The sequence below is a fragment of the Coffea arabica genome, chromosome 1c (assembly GCF_036785885.1).
Source record: "Coffea arabica cultivar ET-39 chromosome 1c, Coffea Arabica ET-39 HiFi, whole genome shotgun sequence".
Lineage (NCBI taxonomy): Eukaryota > Viridiplantae > Streptophyta > Magnoliopsida > Gentianales > Rubiaceae > Coffea > Coffea arabica.
The window spans coordinates 9,202,488-9,212,553 of NC_092310.1; the positions used below are offsets into that span (position 1 = coordinate 9,202,488).

Here is a 10,066-nt window from a genome sequence, read left to right on the forward strand (position 1 = left end):
TCCATAGTTCCGTATCCTTTTAACTCTTTCCCCACCTCTGGCAGAACATCCACCATTTCTATTATTATTCATTATTGGACAAGGTGAAAATCTATCCATGAAGAGCAACTCAATTTTGAAATAGCAAATAACCATTAAAAAGTAGTACTTCTCACTTGAAGTCTTCAGCATAAATAGTACCAATGAAAGTGCCTGAATGCCCCCCAGTTTCAAATCCGAAGATAAGAATCATTCTTGATATAAGACGAAATAGCAGGAAAAATTAATTAAAAAAGTTAAAAGGAAAATCAAGATCTGGAGAGGGATGTTTCTTGGATTCACTCCATCTCACTTCAACCTCCTATCCTTTTATTCTCCTTGGGTTCAAAATCATTTTTTCTTCCCTCGACCTTCTCTTCATCCCTTCCTGAATTTGGATGGTCTAGAGACAAATACAATAATTGCTTGAAAGTTTTTGATCGTGCGTTTAATTTCTTTAGTCAAACTCCTTTTACTTTCATTTAATTAAGAGTCCAAGTTGATCTGAACTTTTGAAGACTTTTGGAATATTATTATGTACAAAGTGTGATGCTGCTACTTTCTAGTCTAAGGGATCTACAATCTAGGTGGTGGACCAAGTGCATGCAAGTATTTGCCTACATTTTTTGCTCAATATTGAAGTGGTCTACTTTTTTTGCCCTTTAAAAGTTGGGCACGTGATGTGCGCAAGACACATTCTAGCCAAAAATCGCTCGAAAAAGTGCAAAATGACTAAAATGGATCCTTTTTTATTTACTAGGGATTAAAACTGATCATTTTCATTCTAAGGGACTAAATTTTCATATTTGCAATATGCGAGGGACGACTAATCCAATTCTCCCTTTCTTTGATTAAGGAAAATTCCTTTAGCAGAGCATGCAACCTCAATCCCAAGAAAATATTTTAGAGAACTCGAGTCCTTAATATGGAATTGGCAATGTAAATAGGACTTCAAATGCTCAATGGAGATTTGTTATTACCAACAATAATAAGATCATCCATATAAACTAAAATAGCAACAAAGATTGACCCTTGATTATTGTGAATAACAAATAATTAGCAATTGACTACTTGAAATCAACAACTTTAAAAACCATAGAAAGTTTTTAAAACCATTGACAATATGCCTGTTTGAGACTGTACAAAGATTTGCGAAGTCAATAAATAAAATTCATTGTTTACATGTGATGACTAGGAAGGGGTGTCATATAAATTTTTCGTGCAAATCTCCATGAAGAAAAATATTGTTAATATCTAGTTAATACAATGGCCAATTCTTAACAAATGCAATAGCCAATAAGCACCGAACTGTAACAAGTATTGCTACTAGGGAAAAAGTTTCATGAAAATCAAGACTTTCATTTTGAGTAAAGCCTTTTAGCTACTAGGCCTTCTAGTAAATCAATTTGAGTACCTCTCAATAGAGCTATCGGCATGATACTTTACCCTGTATATCCATTTGTAACCAATTGGACATTTACCAAGAAGTAAAGGCTCTAAAGTCCATATCTTATTCTCTTCAAGTGCTTGCAATTTTGTAGCCAAGATTTCACCCTATTGAAAATGTTAAACTGCTTCTTTGTAGGCTTTAGGTTCATTATAAGCAACGATAGTAGCCTGAAATGCTTTATGTGATGAAGAATAAGTAGTATTAGACAAATAATTGGCTATAGGATAAAGATACATTAGGTGGATGACCTTAAAGATTACTGATTGGATGTAGTAGAAACAAGAAAGGACTGTTTTGAAGAAGAATTGGAACAACTATAATCATCTAAATACAAAGGTCTCCAAGTTTCATGCTAAGGTTGCTACAAGATTTGAGAGCTGTTGTCGATTTGCTTGAGAACTTCATGATCTTCAGAACTTGAGGAAGTTGTATGAGCAGAAGACAATGAATTTCTAGAATTAATTATAGAATCATCAAGTGGAGTTGCATGATCAAAAGACAATGATGTTCTAGAATTAATTATAAAATCATCAAGTGCCTATTTTTCTTGATCAATAGGAAAGATAGATAAAGGAGAATGTGCAATTGAAGAATCATTTTAAATGAAAATTGATCTTCAAAGAAAATCACATATCTACTGGTAAAAATCTTTCTAAAATCAAGATCATACAAATGATAACCATGTTGCAGAAAAGGTTATCCAACAAAAATGCAACATTTTGCTCCTGCATCAAATTTATTTTTGGGCTTATCTTTTTTATGAGTAAAACATAGACAGCTAAAAACTCAAGATATTCATATGATGGTTTGGTATGAAAAAGCATTTCATAATGGGTTTGACTGGATAAGACATGAATAGGACTGCAATTTATTAAATAGGCAGTTGCAAAAGTACATTCTCCTTAAAATTTTATTGGTAGATGAGCTTGAAATCTTAGAGCAGTATTATCTCAAGAAGATGATGATGCTTGCGCTCTACCATACCATTTGGTTGAGAAGTTGCTACATAAGTTGATTGGTGCAAAATATCTTGTTCATTAAAGAAATATTGCATAGGACCAGAAAAAACTCATGACCATTATCGGATATAACAATTTTAACTTGATAATGAAATTGAGTTTTGATCATGGTAATGAAATTCTTTTTTTTTTAAAGAAAAGAATCTTTTTTTTATTTTATTTTTTTTTCTAATTTAAAATTTTATTCAAAAGAGAGTTAACGTACATGAAAAACAGCTGGCATTCCGCCAGTAAGCCTAGACTAAACGTACACAAGGCATTTGTACCCTATCTAGCCGGGCTAGCCCTGTGGCCGCCACGCGTGGAGCTTGCCAGGCGTGCTAGTCCATCTGCAACTGCATTTGCTTCTCTGTAGACATGAGTGAACCTCACCTGACGGTCCAGCAGTAAAGATTGAATACGTGAGATAGTATGCCATAACCTCCAAGGCACTCTTCCGCTGCCATTCACCATATTTAGCAATACCTGAGAGTCCATTTCAACTTGTAGGGTGTGAAAACTGGCGGAGCGTTGTAGACCTTCCAGTAATGCTATGGCCTCCGCTTCCATATTGGTTTGTGATCCCAAGAATAAAGAGAAGCCGGCTAGAATGTTACCATGCGAGTCACGAAGCACCCCTCCAGCCTTAGCGTGTCCTGGATTTCCTAGGGATGAGCCATCAATATTTAGCTTGACATACCCGGTTGGTGGCTTTGTCCACGCAACCCAGCGTGGTTGCGGCAACTCCCTCCGCTCCATGCGAAGGAATAAGCCCGAGCGGGACAACTCACAGTCTCCCCGTGTTACCTAGACAAATAGGTGGACCTGCGAAATAGTGAGCAACAATGCTTGAATGTTCCAGCAAATCTATGCCGGTGTCAATACAACCCCCTCGTATATTGCCATGTTCCTAGCCTTCCACAGCCCCCAACATATAAGTGACGGCAATACCCTACACACCGCTCCCCGAGCAGTGCCTGAGGAGTGACTAAGCCACCACTGCTGCAAGCAACAGAGAATACCAGCTGGGCCCGCAACAGGCACGGATAGCGCCCTAGAGAAGAAATTCCACACATCAGTAGCCAAGGTGCATTCAGAGAATGCGTGATCAAGAGAATCCCCACATTGACAGAACTGGCATTTGGAAGGAAGGTGAAATCCAAACCTCCGCAAGGCCTCAAGGAACGGCAGGTAGTGGTTCAGCAGCTTCCACATGAAGACGGCAATCTTACAGGGGACGCGATTACTCCAAACACACTTCTTGGATCCAAGACACGCTCGCTTAGGCCGTAGTGAATCCCACGTAGAGGAGACACTGAACTCACTAGAAGGGGTGAGGACCCGGGCCTGCCGAACTCTGCCATCCAAGACTATATCTTCGGTGAAATGGTCCATTGTATCACGCACGGCCAGCATTCGTCGCCAGACCCGGGATAGCCCGAGTGTTGCTCCACTATCCGGACTATAGCGAGACCTCATAAAGGTCACCCATAAGGAGGTCGAATTGCGGTATTGCCACCACAATTTACAACTGAATGCATCCTGCATATCCTTAAAATCTCGAATCCCCAGGCCATCCTCCACTACTGGATAACATAGATTCTTTCAGGAGCACCAGTGATGTCGATGACCTAGCTCTATCTGACCCCAGAAAAAATTTGCTATGATACGTTCAAGTTCCCGGATCACCCCTATGGGCGGATCCATTACTGCCACCACGTGCGTAGGTATGGCGGATAGGACGTGCTTAATTAATATTAGCCAGCCTCCCTGCGAGAAAAGCTTCTTCTGCCAGCCAGCTAGCTTTGCAACAAATTTGTCAACTAGAAATTGAAAAAACTCCTTTTTCCGACGCCCTGCATAAAGATTGCACCCCAAATAGGTGAAAGGGAAGGAACCACGCCTGAAACCAGTCAGCTGTTGTATTCTACGGATGTGTCCCTCACTACACTGTCTGGACATAATGAAAAAGCTCTTTCGGTTGTTGACCCGTTGGCCCATTCCCGTTTGGTAGAGCATTAAGAAACGGACCAGGTTCCCCACGGATCTCCTATCCCCACAAGCAAAGATCACAATGTCATCTGCAAAGGCTAAATGTGTGACCCCAATGCACCCTCTCGGCAGTGAGAAAGGGGCCACCCTGCCATCCGCCAGTCGTGCATTCAATCCCGGACTAAGAGCTTCAGACGCAAGAATGAAAAGAATAGGGGATACGGGGTCCCCTTGTTTAATTCCCCGTGTGGCCTGAAAAAACCCCCTGGCCCTACCATTCACCAACACGGAGAACCAGCTTTGAGAGAGGTTATTCAAAATGAGTAGTATGAATCTGTAATCAAAACCAAACTACTGAAGAGCCGCCGCAAAAACCACCAGGATACTCTATCAAATGCTTTCATCATGTCCAACTTGAAGATGCAGTTGTGCCCCCAGGCTTTCTTGTTAATGGATGCCACCATTTCTTGGGCCAAGAGGACATTTTCAGCGATGTCATGGCCAGGACAAAAAGCTGATTGTTCTGGAGAGATAACGTCTGGGAGAATAGCCCGCAATCAATTAGCAAGCACTTTCGTAAATACCTTGTTAGCGAAATTGCAAAGGCTAATGGGGCAAAAGTCAGGAAATGTAGCTGGGTTTGACTTCTTTGGGATCAGCACAATCAGGGTACTAGCGATTCCCCTTGGGATCGGGGTCCCTGCCAAAAAATCCCGAGTCGTCGCCTAAACATCAAGGCCTATAATGTCCCAGCAGTGGCGGAAAAATAGTCCAGTGTAGCCATCTGTACCTGGGGAGCTATCCTTGTCCAGATCAAAAGCAACCCCTCTTACCTCCTCCATTGTAACATCCCTTAGCAAATCCCCATTCTGGTCTGCCGACACAAGCTCCGGTATGTGGACCAAGAGATCCTCGACATCCCTAACCTCCTCCGCTGTCAGAAGCCACTGGAAGAAGCTGACTGCTGCCTGACCAATCTGCTCATCATCCTCAAGCCATGCCCCTCCTCATCCTTAATGCGGTGTATTGCCAGCCTCGAGTGTTTCTCTCTAACTGAAGCATGGAAAAACCATGTGTTGGAGTCACCCTCCCTCACCCAGCGTAATGAAATTCTTTAAGAAAGCACAAGTTTCAGATTTGAATTTCATTAGATAAACCCATGTACATCTTCAATAATCATCAATAATAGTCAAAAAATAATGAGCACCTAAATAAGAAGTAGTTGGATATCCACCTCATATGTCACAATGAATGGTTCAAAAGCAAAACACATTTATTCATACTCAATGAAAATATAAGTTTGTTTTGGTAGGGCGGCTGTTTATATTTAACTTTTGGTGAAAATCATCACCTATTAAACCCAAAATCTATATGGCGATTATTAAAAAATAAATCAATAGTAAACTTGCGGAAGAGTACCAGAATTCATGTTGACAAACTGGTAGTTGAATCTCTAAAAATTTTAGGGTGGCATTCCAGGTCAACATATATTTTCCAATCCTTGAAAGTCCTTTAATTTCTCTCTGGTATCTTTCCTGACGATGGGATATCAGAAAAAAGTATTTTGTGGTACTAGAAAATACGACAATAAGAATATGTATGACCTGGGGATCATAACCCTATTTATAGATAATATTCCTGTAACCTTTTGGATTCCTATTTCAACCCATCATAGAAATAGGAAATACCCTTAAATCTCTACACATTAAAGGCCCACACTCTATTAGATATATTAAGTCCAAACCATATTTGATCACTTTAATTGGACTAAATATTATTTGATAGCTTGCAACACATAATTATTCACATATAAGTCCAACGTTGGATTAAGGATCCAACACATAATTAGATTTAATCTTATTTGACAGTTTGCAACACATAATTATTCACATATAAGTCCAATGTTGAATTAAGAATCTAACAATCTCCCACTTGGACTATATGTGTAACCTCATAATTATATTTTGCAATTAATCATATGAACTCAACTTTACTGTCATTACCAAAATATATTTGTAGTGAATTCGGTCTATCAATCAAACCAATATAAGATTAAAGCAACCTTTGTTATAATATTGATATAATTTAATGATATGAATCATGATGTGGATGTGTAGCATGAAAGTTTAATGTAATGTGATCATAACATGCCTATTTTCAACTGGTCCACCTTAAATTTTCATGAGATCAAATCATACTAAAGTCAAAATGTAAATAAATCCAAACTTTATTTATGCATAAAATATCCTTAAAATATTAATAATAAAAAAATATCATAAGAGTATTTAAAATAACAAACTCCACTAAAATTGTACATTATCTAATAATATGACACCAATACAAGCAGTATTGTGAGAGCTCATAAATTTTGATGTCTTATTTAAATTTTAGTGCACGTTTCATTTTTATTATTATTATTATTGGTTGATTTATACGTTCAATTTTTTCCCCTTATCAACAAATAAATAGGTATACTTTAGGAAATCGCATCACCTGTCTTACAAAACATTAGTATAAGTAAGAGCTAAAGATTTATTGTGGGGAAATTTCATACTAAAAATAATAAAAATAAACAACAAACAAACCTAGAAGACACTTGTCCGAATGCATGAAAATGTTTAACACATACAAGAGTCAAAATGTCACATCATAGTTAGAAACCGAAAGAAACTAGTAGATAGAAAACGGAAACTACTAGTACGTGCCATTTTTTTCTACAAACTAGTAGAACCGAGAATTGTCTCTTACTAGTACTTACCATTGCTTTCTATAAACTACCAATATGTGTCTTGTCTGCCATTAGAACCAAGAATGGGATAATCTACTAGTACTTATTATTGCCTTTTTTAGCAATTGAGAATGGTATACAATCTACTAGTACCTCCTATTACTTTCTATGTGGAATCGAGAGAAACTAACCTTATTTGTTCTTGTCTGCCACTAGCCATCGAAAAGAAACAATCTTGTCATTCTTAATCAATAAGACCCGATAGAAAACAAGGAAGAAAAGGAACCAACTACCTATTCCTCTGCTTGTTAACACCGAGAGATAAACAACAGAAAGCTTTCTTCCCTTCTCCACTCGCAAACGCCAACCAAGAATCAAGAAAAGCTCTAGCTCCATATCGAGGGAGAGAAACCAAAATTGTTTCGACTTAAAACCGCAAGGAACAGGAGGCAATTTACTAAGTTTTCCTTCCACTTCCAGTTAGCAATGTTTTCGAATGAGTTAGAACCAAGAAAGGGATCAACAAAGCTGGAAAATTTGGTAAACGTTTATGCATATTGCCTGATAGAAACTGTCACCTTTTATATATATTTCAAAGGAATTCTGATGCATGTAAGATTTGAGGTTGGATTGAAATAAAACCAGATAGTAGAACTTGTTTTCTTGCTAGAAATTTTCAGCTTGGAACGATGTAGTGAAAAGGCAGTTTCCTTTCAATTTTCTTGCTTGATCAAGAGTAAATATACTTGAACTCATGAAATATGTTACTATATTCATTATTTGGAGTTACATGTGAAATTCATGGTGAAAAATCTAATTTTTCATGGCTGGAATTTTGAGTAGGAAATTGCATGACTGTTACAACATTTTCCAGCTTAACTGATGGTATTTCATAGTGTTGATTGGATATTTTGGTATAAATTTTGCTGGAAAATGCTGGTTTTATACTTATTTGTGTGTTATGAGCCTGTAGGTGTGTGATTTGTGGCTGGAAATGAAATTTAAAATGGTTAAAAATTGAAGGGAAAGGAAAACTGTGATAACCGAGAGAGTGAGGAGCTGGAGCTCTCATGAGATTTTCAAAAATCTTAGGATAACTAGTTGTAATCTTGTATAAAACATCTTATAACATCTTGACCCTGTCATTCACGTTCATTTTAGTGAACTTGAGATCTGAAAAGCTGATGAATTTTAAGAGAAGTTAAACAACAAAGTTGAATAGAAGTTGATTTGGCCGAGAGAGAAGAAATGAAAAGTTTAACCAACTTTTTTTTTTAGTGCAAGCGGGAAGGACTCGAACTCGAGATCTCTTGCTTACACTCCTTTCCCCGTACCACCCAACCCAACCCTCCCTCCATAAAAGTTTAACCAGCTTTATTCTTTAAGTTGGAATGAAAATGATTTAATCTTAGTTTAAATATCTCACAAGATTTTAAATTTGGTGTGTGTGTGCGTATATCTTCACCTTTTTGAGCCAATAAACTTGATAAATTTTAAAGAGAAATGAGAGAGACATTTCCAGAATTTGTATCTTGTTTAATAAGTCAAGACACCTGGTTTCTAGTAATCTATACTCCAAATTGGATGGGTGATTAGTGGCCTTATATGAATAGTATGTTTACCTTAGGATAGTAAACCAGTTTCGCTCATGACTTTAACCCATAAAAGAGATATATGAGATAACAAAGTATCCAAAAGTAGTTATTTCTAAAACTTTCTTTATTAAGAGCTAATGTTGAATTTTAATACAATAAACCTAAAGGTGTAGGAGTAGTAAAAGGACAATGCTGCTTTCTTTTAAAATTTCACTAAAAGAATAGTTAAATAATTATAGCATTTATAACTTGTCTCAGGGGACCGCAGTGAGCCAGGGAGCAACTCCGACATTCAAGTATAACTTATATTGATTAGGGTGAGTGTTTCCAGATTTGTGTGTCTAAACTGTTTATGTTTTACTTAAGTGAAATTATGTGATAAAGGTGCTTATTATGGAATATTGCTAGTGATTCATTTTAAAGTGTATCTCAATTATCCCTCGCCTTTTGATTCGGGGGTGTACTTGATAGCACTTGACTTAGTTGAGTTTGAAGGTTGATAATTAATCAAATGTTACTGTAAGTGTGCATGAATGTAAGCCGTATGTGTACTTTACCACACCGGCTGAACTGGGCCCTAAAACCTTCTATTCAATGGACTATTCGAGCCAGCAAAGGGATTGGTTGGATAGGACGGAAGCTTTGGGTAAGTGTTTTGGTATACTCGAGTATTACCCCAAAGTTTGGAGATTATTGAATTGATTAATGAATGTAGAAGATTGTTTATTGTTCTAGAGGATATAAGGGGGTGATTTTGGTGGAATGTGTAATAATATTGAAATGACTCCCCGGAGGAGTTTGTATCCTTTTATATTGAATGAGTTATTGTATTGCTAATTATATACAGTGTTATATAAGTGGCTCCTAATGAGCATAGTATCCTTTTGCAAGTGACTATATAGTAAAATGTTCATTACTTGCTTAATTTTATTGGTTTAAGTGTTTATTGAATGTTACTTGTTCGGAAAACCTCATTGAGTTTTAGTTCAACCTTTTAGTTTGTTTTCCTTACAGGAATTGAAGTTGAAAAATGATCGAGTTGAATTAGGAAGTTGTTTTGGAAGATCCGTCAATGTGTATATATTGTAGCCATGGTTTCCTTTGTACCTTGAAATGGTCGAATCTTTTATCATGAGTTTGGTGTTGTATTAAGAATGGATATTTAGAACGTGTATTTTGTTTCTTTCATTGGACAAATTTATGTTTTAAGTTGATTGGAGTTGTACTTAGGAGTGAATGTTCAGTTGTTTAATAGAAATGTTATCTCTGAAGTTAATGTGAGTAA

The 10,066-nt window shown here is 37.2% G+C and overlaps 1 long non-coding RNA gene across 1 annotated transcript; it reads left to right on the top strand.

The window, feature by feature from the left end:
- Positions 1-7,255: 7,255 nt before the first annotated feature.
- LOC140006258 (uncharacterized) lies at positions 7,256-10,066 on the top strand. The gene is made up of 3 exons (XR_011813895.1): positions 7,256-7,726; positions 9,040-9,098; positions 9,796-10,066. It is a non-coding gene; the product is annotated as an uncharacterized lncRNA (long non-coding RNA).